A 15337-nucleotide genomic window follows, 5' to 3' on the forward strand; every position below is an offset into this window, starting at 1 on the left:
AGTGGTGGCACCCGGGGTCAGGGGGAACACAGGGGGGGTTGTAAGGCCACATGGGGGTAAGGGCTTGGCTGGAGGACACAGAGTATCAGGGCCGTGACCCTAGGTTAAGTCTCCAGGATGGATATACAGTATTAGGACAGTGATCACAGTGTTAGGGTTGTGGACACAAGAGTGAGGGATGTGGCTCCAGTCTATGAGGGAGAACACACAGTCAAGGTCGTGGTGGTGGCGGTGGCGTCTGGGAAGGAGAATACACAGTCAAGGGTAAGGCCAGTGTTTGCTCAGGAGAACACACGGTCCGGGTCAATGCTACAATGTCTGACAGGGAGACAAGACAGTCAGAACCGTGACTTCACGGTAAGCCACGGTAAATACACAGTAAATACACAGGTGGAACCGTGGGTACGGCGTGCCATGGAGAACACACCGTCAAGGTCGTGGCTTATAATGTTGCCAACGAGAGAACACACGGGTGTCTTTTTATAAAAGGAGTATTCTGTATCCTGTAGAAATACAATGATTGGCAAATCATGAAGCTCAGTGATTAGCTCAGTGATTAAAGGATACACGTTCACTCTTTTCTAAAACAAAAATCACGTTATAATCCAAGTGATGCAATATAACATTGCGTGTGTGTGTGTGTGTGTGTGTGTGTGTGTGTGTGTGTGTGTGTGTGTGTTTGTGTGTGTGTGTGTGTGTGTGTGTGTGTGGGCAAGGAGGATTTCACTGCATAACTGTTAAATAAAATCATATATTTCTCCACTACTGATTAATAACCTAATGACCATGGGAAAGGAAATACAAAAACAATAATAGAAAAATAATCCTTGCAAGATAAAACATGACCCCACTGAGAGGCTCTCTCATGGCCTGGTGTGCACCGGTACTGTGCCCGGTGGTGGGAATAAGCAGGTTACGTCTCACCAGCAAATGTCCAACGCCACACCTGAACCCGGAGACTGGATAACTAATGAGGTAGGTATGTTTCTGAGGGGAGATGTGAATGTACTTGACGGTGATGAGAGAGAGAGAGAGAGAGAGAGAGAGAGAGAGAGAGAGAGAGAGAGAGAGAGAGAGAGAGAGAGAGAGAGAGAGAGAGAGAGAGAATGAAGGCGTAAGACGCACACACAGGTCAGTGTGGCAGTCGGTATATGTAACTTCCAGCCCATTGACAGACTCCACGACTGGGGTATGTACGAGTCCAGGACACACTCAGAGTATGTACAATCCCAGGCAACACTCAGTGTATGTACGAGTCCAGGTCACACTCAGTGTATGTACGAGTCCAGGCCACACTCAGTGTATGTACGAGCCCAGGCCACACTCAGTATGCATCACACTCGGAGTATGAACGAGCCACCACAAGTATTCCAGACAGAAAAAAACAATGGTGTCTGGTAACCCGTGGCTGGAGTGCTCAGAAAAAGCTGCTCATAATGAAATATGCCTTTCACTCTGCAGCAGATCCACACACACACACGATGCCTTATGCCCGACTAGGGCCAAGGAAATTACAAAATACATCCAAAAATACACACACAGTCCATCAAAATCCCAGGAAATCCACTTGAAAATCTCAGTATATAATTCTAAGCAGCCAAGAAAATATTCAAATTGGTTGGTGTGCTGGAGGTGAAAGCAGAGACTGGACGACGCAAGGCAAGAGCCGGGCGTCGGAGGCGCTGCAGGTGACGATGCCTAAATACCGACAATAATAATTAATGGCTGGGGCGGCAGTGGGCGAGATTCCCACGGCGGCGAGTGGCAGGGGTAGCGAACGCGGGAAAAACTGGAACCCCGGCAAAAAAAAAACTGCCACTTCCTCACAGCCAACGAGTTTCCCCCCCTGGCGGCTCCGGGACCTACTCCAGCCTCATACTGAACCTTCAGCATGTAATACATTATCATACATGCAAACGAGGGCATTTATACATATATATATATATATATATATATATATATATATATATATATATATATATATATATATATATATATATATATATATATATATATATATATATATATCTTTCTTTCTTTCATACTATTCGCCATTTCCCGCATTAGCGAGGTAGCGCCAAGAACAGAGGACGGAGCCTTAGAGGGAATATCCTCACCTGACCCCCTTCTCTGTTCCTTCTTTTGGAAAATTAAAAAAAAAAAAAAACGAGAGGGAAGGATTTCCAGCCCCCCGCTCCCTTCCCTTTTAGACGCCTTCTACGACACGCAGGGAATACGTGGGAAGTATTCTTTCTCCCCTATCCCCAGATATATATATATATATATATATATATATATATATATATATATATATATATATATATAGGGGAGAAAGAATACTTCCCATGTATTCCCTGCGTGTCGTAGAAGGCGACTAAAAGGGGAGGGAGCGGGTGGCTGGAAATTCTCCACTCTCGTTTTTTTTTTTTTTTTTCCAAAAGATGCAACAGAGAAGGGGGCCAGGTGAGGATATTCCCTCAAAGGGTCCTCGTGTTACTCTGGATTTTCCTTCCGGAGGATCCCTGTCGCTCAAGGCTGCGCTAAGTCCAGCAGCAGGGGAATGATGGACTCCTTTGCACTGAGAGGTCCCTCGAGGAGACTGTACTCCCAGTGATACAGCCTTGCCAGAGGTGACTTTTCTGTCGCCCGTAACACCTGCGTGTGTGTGCTAATTCTATTTACTATTTGTGTGTCTTTATTCTTGTGTATGCATCCACACACACACACACACACACACACACACACACACACACACACACACACACACCGACCTAAGCCAGGTGCCCATTCATCGACTAACCCCGAGAGAAGGATGAACACTTAGGTTGGGTGTAAGCCAACTGCTAAGCCCAGAATTCGAACCAACGCCGTGTCTGACCCCGGGGCAGGCCAGCGCTGACTTATTAGCAAAGCTAACCACCACACTACGAAGACCCGTATGGGAGTCATTACCAATTTGTATAAGGGAATTTTACACTTCTGGGGACCTGTCTACCTTACAACTTGTGTGTGTGTGTGTGTGGTGTGTGTGTGTGTGTGTGTGTGTGTGTGTGTGTGTGTGTGTGTGTGTGTGTGTGTGTGTTACAAGAAATGGGTAAACAGAGAAGTCTCCCATCACCACGGCAATCTATCTGCTCGTCTACCTCCCTCCACATTCGAGGGCCATCACTTGACTAATAGCCCACAAGACCCGTTTTCTTCCACTAATGGCCCCAACACATGGCCCATCCAAAAAACCTGGTCTCGGTCTCGCGGTCTCGTTATAGTTATGGAGAAGAGTGGGGCTCTGGGAATACCTCAATCAAAAAGTTATTTTATAATCGATTCCTAGAATAGTTCCGAGAGGGTAGAGGTGGGGTACCTTCGCTTTTTTATTGTGCAAGCTCGAGTGTTACGACTAATTGAAAATCAAATTAATGAGGGTTTTTGACCTTAGGGGACATCCCAGTTAACCCCAGGTCAAGAGTTCTGTTCCAGGACAGCCATAAAGACACCAAGGTCATGTCTAGTGTTCACTGACCCGACGGACTCTGCCCAGACGTTCCGGGAGAGAGAGAGAGAGAGAGAGAGAGAGAGAGAGAGAGAGAGAGAGAGAGAGAGAGAGAGAGAGAGAGAGAGAGAGACTCACTTCATGTGCCCTCAAACTTGAGCGTACCACATGCCGGATCATATTCTGGGTTTAAAGTGTACATAGGATCCAAGCAAATACTGAACACCACATACATACCTCCTTCCCGCACCGTACATAAGCATGCAAGTACACACACACACACACACACACACACACACACACACACACACACACCTATACAGAGCACCTGCCACAGGTTATGGTGGGCGTTACAAAAAGTTTTACACCCATTACCATACTCGCTTCCCCACCTTCACCAGCTACTCTCCAAATTGCCCATGTGCCATCAAAATACAGGGATTACATTACGACTTTATACTTCACGTCAGTCAAGCATATTCCATCAATAAGGGAGCACATATCTATGCCTTGAATACAAAAAGAAAAGAACTATAGAACACTCTGCTGACGTGTTTCGTACTAATAGGTAAGCCTGTATCCCATTTTCTCCAGATATACAAGGGCTCGAAGCACACCATCTATATGTAATCACGGAAATAAATCTTCCTCTTATTGCTCTTCAACAGAAAGTACTTAAAAAAGAAAAACCTATCGTGTGAACGTGTTAAGAAAAAAATACACCCGTTACCCCAACCCATGAAGAACTACTACTGGCAGTAAACACGAGAATGTCAACAAGAAGTAGAAATTCTGCTGTCTGAAATATGAATAATCCCGTCTCCCAGCGGTGTGCAAATACAACCACCCTCGCCTCGCCCTCCAAACATGTAAATGTAAATCTTATTTGGCGAGATTATAATGCTCCTCTACGGGGAGAAGAGAGAGAGACACACACACACACACACACACGTGTACATGAACTGACCGACCAACGAATGAACGACATGCAAATGTTTCTCACACGGCTTGTGAGCCCTGAGAGAGAGAGAGAGAGAGAGAGAGAGAGAGAGAGAGAGAGAGAGAGAGAGAGAGAAGGGGGGGGGACTCGTCTTCTAACTGGGCTACAAAATACGACCATGACAATGCGGTACTTGGGATGAATTACCTCACACAACGTCTGTCAGGTGAGCTATGGTACAAGTCACTGGCTGCTTCTACTTTCATTTCGTTTGATCCCTCACCACTACGATGACTGTAATACTCCATGAATGGGCAGTGAAACTGTATTTATACATTAAAATAAAAACAGGTAAATCGGTAGTGTTATAATATCTTGTCTTCTTAGTTTAGTGACTAATTGTGGGTCACTGCTCATAACAAGACACTGATCAAGCAAGGGCAGGACAGCCTTACCAGGGAGTGATGGCACGATGACACACAAAAGACATAAACACACAGCAGCAAGCAATTCACTGGCAAAACCTACACTCAAGTTTCCAAAGTTGGAATCGCACGCTGTCTTATATATACAGTTGGCAAAGTCTCCTACAAGTTGAAACTTCTGTTCATAAACACAGCCGTTCACAAACACAGAAAATGATTTCGACAACTTATCAGACGACGTTCAGATTTATTTCACACCCCAAGAGATAATACTAAAAACAGTTACCTGTTGTTCAAACTATTCCTCAGTACTGATATATGGCATGTTCATCATGAACCTCGAAACTGTCCATTAGCTAAGCATCCCTCACTGATGCAGTAACCACGAACATTTCTTTTTTTTTTTTTACAGGAAACCTCAAAGCGATTCAGCTCAGGACTTTCTCTGACATGTGAAGACAAACCTCTGTAATACCACTGTGTCCAACACCAGCTAAAGTTGTGACCCTAAGCTTCGTGTGAACTTTCGCTTGTGTGTGACCCTCCATCATACGAGTACCCAACATTGGCCAGTGGTGTGACCTCTACCTAAGTGACCTCAAGCGTGGTGTCCCCAACACTGGCCAGTAGTGTGTGACCTGGCTACTGTCCGATCCGTCTATGTCATCTCACCCATTCTGTATTTTCGCTTGAGAGTCCGCCGGGAGGCACTAGTTTTATAATTTACTTTGGAAGGCTCCCATGATACGCTGCAACTTCAATGGATGTTTTCGAGAGAGGAGTCTACTTTACTATCCTGTCTCCATCTATACAGTTGGGAGTTCAGGTTAATATTCTACTATCCAGTAGATAACCTTGTCGCCAGGTCTTCTGATCCCTGTCCTTCCTACTTACTCTCATGTGTAAACTCTCAGCAGCAACACCAACATTCTCCTCATACGTAGCAATACCCAGGTAACCTTTCCCAGCGATTCTGGAGTCTAGTCTGGTACCAGCATGTAAGTGGGGACTCCGGAGGCTCGGTATGTATGTGGGAACCGCCCCATCACACCAGTCTGACCAGTAACACTCCCCTCAATTAGATCCTACGTCACACACTAACAACGTAAATATAATACCAATGAGTTTCTTTTATATATATACAAATATATATATATATATATATATATATATATATATATATATATATATATATATATATATATATATATATATTCACTTCCGACACACACCTCTAACCATCAGCCGATGGTCGTAAATCCTCGACCGGGTTATCAGCTTTTGATGCCGGCTGTGGACGACCACACGCTTCACGGCCAGACCTCCACGCTGCCCTTCATCCCTTGAGCGCCACAGTACGACCCTTGAGCACGACGGTACGACCCTTGGGTATAATGGTCCCAGCCTCAGGCCTGACCTTCAAGGGTTAAGCCAAAGACCAGGGCATCATCAGACGCAAGGCCCCCACTGCCTTGCTTGAGAAGTTAATGGTCCTTTTATAGTTTCGTATTTTCAGTTGTTGTTGTTCTTGTTGTTGTTGTTGTTGTTGTTGTTGTTGTGGTGGTGGTGGTGGTGGTGGTGGAGGCGATATTATTTTCAGAAGTAATTCCTTCGTTAGCGAGGTAGCTATTGCCGTTAAAGCTCATCTAACTGTTGCTGGTAGTGTGTTTATGATCTACAAGGTTGATGCCTCTGCAATTTGTTATCGGTGAGTTATGAGGATGTGTTTGTTAATGTTCTTGTTTGTAGTTCTGATGATGTACTTGTTAATGTTATTGTTTGCCTAAAACGTCATCATCATCCTCGGTTTTTTTTCTGCTTTCTGCCGAACGGTAGACAATATACACCACACTCAGTCCTAAAGGTGGACGAGAACACACACACAAACACACACGACAATACTATAGGGGGGCAAGAACACACACACACACACACACACACACACACACACACACACACACACACGACACTACTACAGGTGTGAGACCGTATGTACTACGGGCAGTCTTGCAGGTGGTGGACGACAACCACCACACTTCTACCGGCTCATGACAACACACACACACACCAGTCAGCTACGGGCGGCAGACAACAAGCACAACAGTCAGTCCCAGATGAAGACGAGACTGGTCCACCTTGGGAATGATGGCCACGCAGCTAAGGTTTTAATCTGTCTGCATACTTGATCACAGGGGATGGCCAGGCATCCTGATGGCCGCGGTCACTGTGCTGCTCTGGCAAGCCAGTAGCAGCTTCAGGGATTAACATATTCCTCTCTGTATCTATATTTTACCCACGAACACAATCACTGGGCCGATCTATATTAATAACTTCACTCTCGGGAGGTTGTTAGCACCCATGGCCCGGCAGCGTGCATGACAGCAGAAGCAATATTCCGTGTTTGCTCTGACTTCATATAACAACAGGTACTCCAGAAGCGCTAAGTACTTAAGAGAGGTAGCAACTCGTTAGTTATGTTTGCCGCTAAACGTACCTGGAGATCTTGTATATAAGATGAGGTTCTGGAGAATTATGATACCAGTGTTGGAAGATCGCTTTCTCCTGAACTGAGAGCAGAAATGGTCATAACAACATGAACTGCGGAGATTGTAGGAGTGCATGGAGGTCTGTGTGTAGGTAGGGTCAGGGAGGCTGCATCAGTGTGTGGGCAGCGGGGAGTATGTTAGTGTGGTTGAGTAATATTGGATGTACCAACGTACGAGGAGTAGTGAATTTATCAGTGTGTGTGGGGTGGGGGGAAAACTTTGATCGATGTGTGGGTGGATGTACCAGCTGGTGTGTGGTAGTACATATGCACATGGGAAGGGCAGATAATAGAAGATATGATGGTCTAAGACGAGATAAAGTGCTGGAGAACAGTAATAGTATCCTACATTCCTAATCTACACAGAGGGAGACAGAAATTCCCATAAAGTACAGTAAATTTACCAATATGTGGGTATCAGTCGATGCACCAGAATGTGTTTACCAATGACATGTACCAGCGGATGTACTGAAGTTTACCAGTTGTATGTACCAGGGAATGTACCATTACGAGTGCACTAGTGGTACGTACCAGTGTGAGGGTACCAGCATAAGTACCAGTGTGAGGGGTAGGTGCAACAGGTGTAGGGTGGTGGTGACGCGAGAGCCTCCCCTCCTCTCTGGGTCCCTGCGGCTGGCTGGTACAGGCGGCCGTCAGTCCTCTCCCCTTTACTGCCTGACACCCGCCGCACCGCACGCTGACACGGGACTCTCATGTAATTTGCACGGTGCTGTCTGGCCTCTGACGACCCGCCCTTGTTCTCCACCCTAGACCCCTCCTCCTCCTCGTCTACTCTTCCTCACCCCTTCCCTACTGTGCTCTAGCTACCCCTCTGCCCTGGTCCCTACCATACGTCAGCTAATCCTCTATTCTAACGTACTGTACTATGGTTCCTTGTCTACCCCGGACGCTCATCTCACGTGGGTCCTAACGTAATCTGGCCTCCCTGAGGCCTGATTCCTCCTCTAACCCCAGCTGGACTCTAGCTTGCCTATAGTTTGGCTTCTCCTTTACTGTGGACAAGCTATAGCCTTATAGGTTTATACCACACCATACCACAGCCTTCCGCCTTTCTACCAAGCCCAACAGAGTCTTGCACACTGCAACCAGGACCCGCCATAACCTTCATCTTTCTATTAGGTCCCACCCTAACCCATCACGTCGTCTGGCTGCTGGCCACCATCCCTCTTCCCTGTAACCCGTCTCCATATCCCATGAACCCTCCCCTGCCTGTCCCCCATGTGGCTCCCTCTTATCCATGACCGGTTCTTCCCTTGCCTAGCCCGGCGTTGCTCCCATTCAACCGTCGTCCCTGCAGCTCCCTTCCACTCATGTCCCTCTCTGATTCCAGATCTCTCCTCCCCTCTCTGATTCTCGCTCTCCCTCCCTCATGTTCCCTTTCATGCTTTTGCACTGCATTCCTCCTCCTGCCTCGTTCCTCCGCCCTCCCGAGGGACCTACACCAGTCTCCTGAAGATGAAGTTATCACCCGGCACCAGATTAAGAAGGTCTTTATGGAGGAGGAGGGATGGGCAGCCGTGACAGTAAGTGAGGCCGCTGATCCGTGGTGAGGGGCGTCTCAGCCTCCAGGCCCACCACCGCCAACCACCTCGCGCTCTAATCTCATTAATGAGATCCAATCCCTTCCCCGGCCGCGTCTGATCCCGGCCCAGGGGGATCACAACCCCACGTCCGACGTGCCGCCGAGCCCTCACGCCCCATTACCACCTCACACGTGCAGCCTAGTGACTTACGAAATACACGAGTGATGAAATGTGTAATGTATGAGGTGAGTGGAAAAAAATATGCAGTGATCCGGAATACATGATGGGACATGAAAATAACGAAACTATAAGATAACAAAAGTAGAGACGTGTGGAAAAGACAACTTCTGAAAAGACATGACGATTGAGTAAACATTGTTTGCCAGGGGTACTGCACGTGCGTGGGCGTTCAGCATGTCAGGCATCGCCACGAAAAAAGATATCCTACGCCTTCAGTGTCAAATACACTGTAAGGGTGGCTCCTATGGAGTCAGTATACTACCGAGGACAGCGTCGAACTCTTGTCCACCAGGCCTGGGCGTCACCAGCAGGTACCACACCGACTTGCCCTCCTAAAACAAACATATGGTAATAAGTCTTTCCCTCCCTTCATGTGATGAACCCTCCAGGTCCTTTACTGGAGAAAAAAAGGACTCTGCAGCCAAACCACTATAACGAGTCCTGTACTGATCACAGATTACAACGACTCCTATAACCCTCCTATAATGCACCCTACAGCCAATGTATATACGTTACCAAGAGTCTTAGAGCTAATGTAGATAGCTATCATAATGAGTCCTGAAGACAGCATAACTTAGTCAAGTCCCTACAGTCGGAAAGAACCACTTAAGTCCCTCTGGCCAGAAGAACCACTTGAGTAAAGTCCCTCCGGCCGGAGGAACCACTCCAGTCCCTTCGGCCAGAAGAACCACTTGTGTGGGAACTCTACAAGCTCTTGGTCACAATTGAATATCTCCTGGAAGGCCATAGTTACCCTGAATCATCACCGCCAGCCCTCAGGACAGCACACACACACACACACACACACACACACACGTGCAGAGAGAGTGACACACAGAAGCCGACATCGTCCACCTCGACATTGTAATGACGGTGTTGCGCGTACATTAGCGGTATTTTGTGGCTGCCGCTTCGTCCCCTCTGATATTTAGGATTTGAGGCATCTCTCATTAGGCTCGTGGCCCGCTGTGGTATTACCCGTATCAACCAGACAGGTGGGCAGCGGAACTAACCAAACGGGTGGATACTGGTCCAAGGAGACATATAACCCGAGTTAGAGATAGGTGGAGACTGTTCTCATACTGTAATGGTGAGACATAAGCCCAGAGTTAGAGATAGGTGGAGACTGTTCTCATACTGTAAAGGTGAGACATAAGCCCAGAGTTAGAGATAGGTGGAGACTGTTCTCATACTGTAAAGGTGAGACGTCAACCCTGAGTATGAGAGGTGGAGACTGTTCTCATACTGTAAAGATGAGGCATGAACCCTAAATCAGGGAGGTGGAGCCTGTTCTCGTACTGCATGCTTGAGACACACAAGCCGTGAGACACATATGTAGACAGTGGACACGTGGAATACAAAACACTGGGCTTCTACTATATTAATAAGACACATGAGTCTTTTACACACGGTGGGAAAAACCCTTGGGTGTGACGGCCTGAATTTTCAAGGTCGGGCCGAGGTTTCAAGCCATCATTACCAATGGGGTCGTGCCATCATGTCCAGGAGGCGCACCGTCGTGCTCAAGGGCTGTGCCGTCGTGCTCAAATGTCGTACCGTCCTGCTCAAGAAGTTCACCGCTTGAGGAGGATTACTGTACGCACGGAATTAACTCATGCATGGATAATGTTCGCCTTGAATATGCTTATGACATCCAGTAAACCAAACAAACAGATATTACAGGGAATAAGATGTAGTCTACTCGTTACAGAAGAAGTTACCATTGGAAAAAGAAGTGCAGGTTACCTACATTTTTGTTATCACTTCATCCAAGTGTTTACTGATGACCATATGATTGTAGGGGGGTGACCAAGAGAAGCCGTGAGCATTAGCGCAGTACACTGTACACATAAACGTTAGTACATCCGTGGCCTCGACCCTGGACCACGACTGTTGCAGCACACAGCCGTGGTGGAGATTCCGGCGAGATCGGGGAGAGGACACGGACGATCTCACAGCAGGATTTTCGAGATGACGACTCTGCCTATTAGGCCCTGCATCCACGGACCATCACGGGCACCCGGGCACACACACACACACACACACACACACACACACACACACACACACACACACACACAACATGACACCTCCCCTATAAACACACACACAACACATGACAACCTCCCCTATAAACTATGAGAAAGGTCTTTCTCTGCTACAATGGAATCCCATCTGAGGAGCAACTTACCCAACAGGATCCTCAGCATCGTTATTACCAATTGATACGACACATGATAACCTACATACTTATCCCACCATAACATGGCCTAATGCTTACCCATCGAAGCCCTGGTACATGATTATCCGGCAGAGATACACCCTACTCTGCATACCACGGCGGCGGCCACCGCCAGGCAATGACGGGTCCGACTCACTACCGCTGAGGGGCAAGGGGGAAACATCTGGTGTGAGAAGAAGGACGATAGTCCCGCCTTGCCATTACGCATCTTGGCCTCAAGCAATCATGCCGAGGGGGATCAGAATTAGACACACGTGCATTACCCGGCCCGTCTACTTGCTGGGTACAGTGTTCCTCCAACAACCTGTCTACCTGTCCCACGGTACATTCATATGCCAGGATCTGCCAGTGAACACCCTAGACTGGCAAACTATGCGGACACCTCTCCAACATAACTGCCAATTTACCTCCCAAACCTTACGGTATGTCTATATATCTAGTTCCATAGCTTCACGACTCGGTGCCTATCACTATGGCTATAAACTTGATTTCTGTCTCCTTTTTCTTAAATATGGGGCTTCCTGGGCCTTACGAGGTTTTCCAATGGTACGCGACACTCCACATTATTGGCAGGGCATTGGAAAAAGATACATACATACATACATACATACATACACACACACACACACACACACACACACACACACACACACACATATATATATATATATATTTTTTTTTTTTTTTTTTTTTTTTTTTTTTTTATACTTTGTCGCTGTCTCCCGCGTTTGCGAGGTAGCGCAAGGAAACAGACGAAAGAAATGGCCCAACCCCCCCCCCCATACACATGTACATACACACGTCCAGACACGCAAATATACATACCTACACAGCTTTCCATGGTTTACCCCAGACGCTTCACATGCCTTGCTTCAATCCACTGACAGCACGTCAACCCCTGTATACCACATGACTCCAATTCACTCTATTTCTTGCCCTCCTTTCACCCTCCTGCATGTTCAGGCCCCGATCACACAAAATCTTTTTCACTCCATCTTTCCACCTCCAATTTGGTCTCCCTCTTCTCCTCGTTCCCTCCACCTCCGACACATATATCCTCTTGGTCAATCTTTCCTCACTCATTCTCTCCATGTGCCCAAACCATTTCAAAACACCCTCTTCTGCTCTCTCGACCACGCTCTTTTTATTTCCACACATCTCTCTTACCCTTACGTTACTTACTCGATCAAACCACCTCACACCACACATTGTCCTCAAACATCTCATTTCCAGCACATCCATCCTCCTGCGCACATCTCTATCCATAGCCCACGCCTCGCAACCATACAGCATTGTTGGAACCACTATTCCCTCAAACATACCCATTTTTGCTTTCCGAGATAATGTTCTCGACTTCCACACATTTTTCAAGGCTCCCAAAATTTTCGCCCCCTCCCCCACCCTATGATCCACTTCCGCTTCCATGGTTCCATCCGCTGACAGATCCACTCCCAGATATCTAAAACACTTCACTTCCTCCAGTTTTTCTCCATTCAAACTCACCTCCCAATTGACTTGACCCTCACCCCTACTGTACCTAATAACCTAATATATATATATATATATATATATATATATATATATATATATATATATATATATATATATAAATATATATATATATATATATATATATATATATATATATATATATATATATATATATATATATATATGTGTGTGTGTGTGTGTGTGTGTGTGTGTGTGTGTGTGTGTGTGTGTGTGTGTGACCATCTGCCCCGAAGCATGGACTTGCCAACACAGTTCCCCACCATACAAGTACACTCGGCATTAAACATGTCCCGTGTTCTCTTGTTCAGGGCAACCGGGTCTCCCGGGCTGACCCCAGGCCACGACACTAATCCTCAACGAGAAGCTAATATGCACCCGTGATTAATGACGTCGGATTAACCCAGCATATAATCCATAATGAGGCGGAATTATCATGTAGTTGGCCTTGTTAGTAGCTTGTCCGAGGTGTTAGATGGGGGGGGGGGGTTGCTTGGGCTCGTCCGGGTGGAGCGGCGGTGGGAGGAGGCAAGACTGTGCGTGCCAAGCCAGCAGTACCAGGAACTCCAGCGGTGTACAAAGGCAGCTCCTACTGGACGTTAAATTTACACACACACACACACACACACACACACACAGAAAACCACAGAGCTAGAAGACGTTCAGAGGTCCCTTACCATCCGCACTGACCCAACAGTTTCCACCTCTTAACCTACCAGGGGAGGCTAACAGCTCGAAGACTATATTCTCTACAAACGGAGACGCGAGAGGAACTTCACAATATCACGAACGGAAGGACTAGAAGGTATAATTCCTGTATGGCACATCAGAAATCATTCTCTGTTGTGATGACAGACTGGGTACACCGTACAGAGAATATCCAACGAGGAAAAAAGAAATATCTTACCCAAGACACTGAGGGGGAGATGGGGGAATGGGAAATATGTCAGGCGCCCAAGTCTGTCTGACACACTACCGCGAAATACGAAGACCGTAATGGGAAGACCCCGAGGGTTCCTTCGAGAGGGCAGCTGGACAGCTTCCTCCAGCCGAACTAATCAAGCCATACATACAAGGTACCAGAAACGCAGACTGGCACCATCAGACAACCTGGTGGTGAGATGGCCCTTGACAATGTACTTCATTCACAAACTGACCACAGACGTCCAGTGCAAAAGCTATATAAAAAAAAACATTCCATTATAAATTTTACTAAAAACCTGCATCAGTACATCGCCCTACCATAAACCCTGCATCAATACATCAGTCCTACGATAAAACCCGCATCAATACACCGGTTTTACCATAAAAGAAATATAAAAAAAATGATAAAATATTCTGCAAATCCGATACCGAATCCGATATATAGCTTCATCTCGCAGGCCACTCCCGAGTGGTCAGTGGAGCGCTGGATGGCAGGAGGCTGCACTGGAGCACTGGATGGTAGGAGGCAGCACTCGAGCGCTGGACGGCAGGGGGAAGCACTGGAGCGCTGGATGGCAGGAGGCTGCACTGGAGCGCTGGATGGCAGGGGCAGCACTGGAGCGCTGGATGGCAGGGGGCAACACTGGAGCACTGGCTGGTTGAGGGAAGGATGGGCGCTCTGAATGGCAGGGTCAGGATCGGTGTGCTGGATGGCAGGGATGAGGAGAGACGCCCTGTATGACCTGTGTGAGGACTGTTACCCTGGAAGGCAGGGAGGAGGACTGTTGCTCCGCATGGCCTGGAGCAGGACAGGTGCCCTGGATAGCCTGGGGCAGGACGGACGGCGAGAGATGGCAGGGATAACCCATGGGACAGGTAATGTGTGTCCTGGATGGTAAAGGAGGCACGACTCCCACAATGGCAGTGGGGGGGGTGGCACCCGTCACGTTCCAGACGCTGCCACAAAGGCGCGTCAGGAGCTCCCTGCAGAGGTAAGTACCGCTCCCCTAGTGAATGGTAAGTATGGTAGCGATGGTAGTAATGGACGAACGCACAATGGCAGACAGTTGTGGGATAATGGTTCGACAGTAAACCTACCACGGTCCAAAGGAAGCGACCCTGAAGTGGCGTGTAACTTTAGGGTATTGTCGGAAAACCTTTACTGATACACACAATGCAAACCTCTCTCTCTCTCTCTCTCTCTCTCTCTCTCTCTCTCTCTCTCTCTCTCTCTCTCTCTCTTTTTTTTTTTTTTTGTGTGTGTGTGTGTGTGTGTGTCTGCGCGCGCGCTAAGGCCCTGGATCTACCATGGAAATCGTTTGTTTACCGATGCTACCAAGACTAAACGTTAGCACGACACGAAGCAACTGTTATGGCACGTGAGAACACCTCCCAGCATGAACCAGTCAAGTCACAGCCGCACAGCATCACAGTCGTCCCGCCACCGGTACGTGACCGACGACCCCAGGCCCCGCACT

At 47.5% G+C, this 15337-nt stretch overlaps 1 protein-coding gene across 1 annotated transcript in view; it reads right to left on the reverse strand.

The window, feature by feature from the left end:
- The window catches only part of Ino80 (chromatin-remodeling ATPase INO80), a 243752-nt gene that overhangs the window by 61119 nt on the left and 167296 nt on the right, over positions 1 to 15337 (reverse strand). The window lies entirely within an intron of this gene.

Source organism: Panulirus ornatus, chromosome 29 (genome assembly GCF_036320965.1).
Source record: "Panulirus ornatus isolate Po-2019 chromosome 29, ASM3632096v1, whole genome shotgun sequence".
Lineage (NCBI taxonomy): Eukaryota > Metazoa > Arthropoda > Malacostraca > Decapoda > Palinuridae > Panulirus > Panulirus ornatus.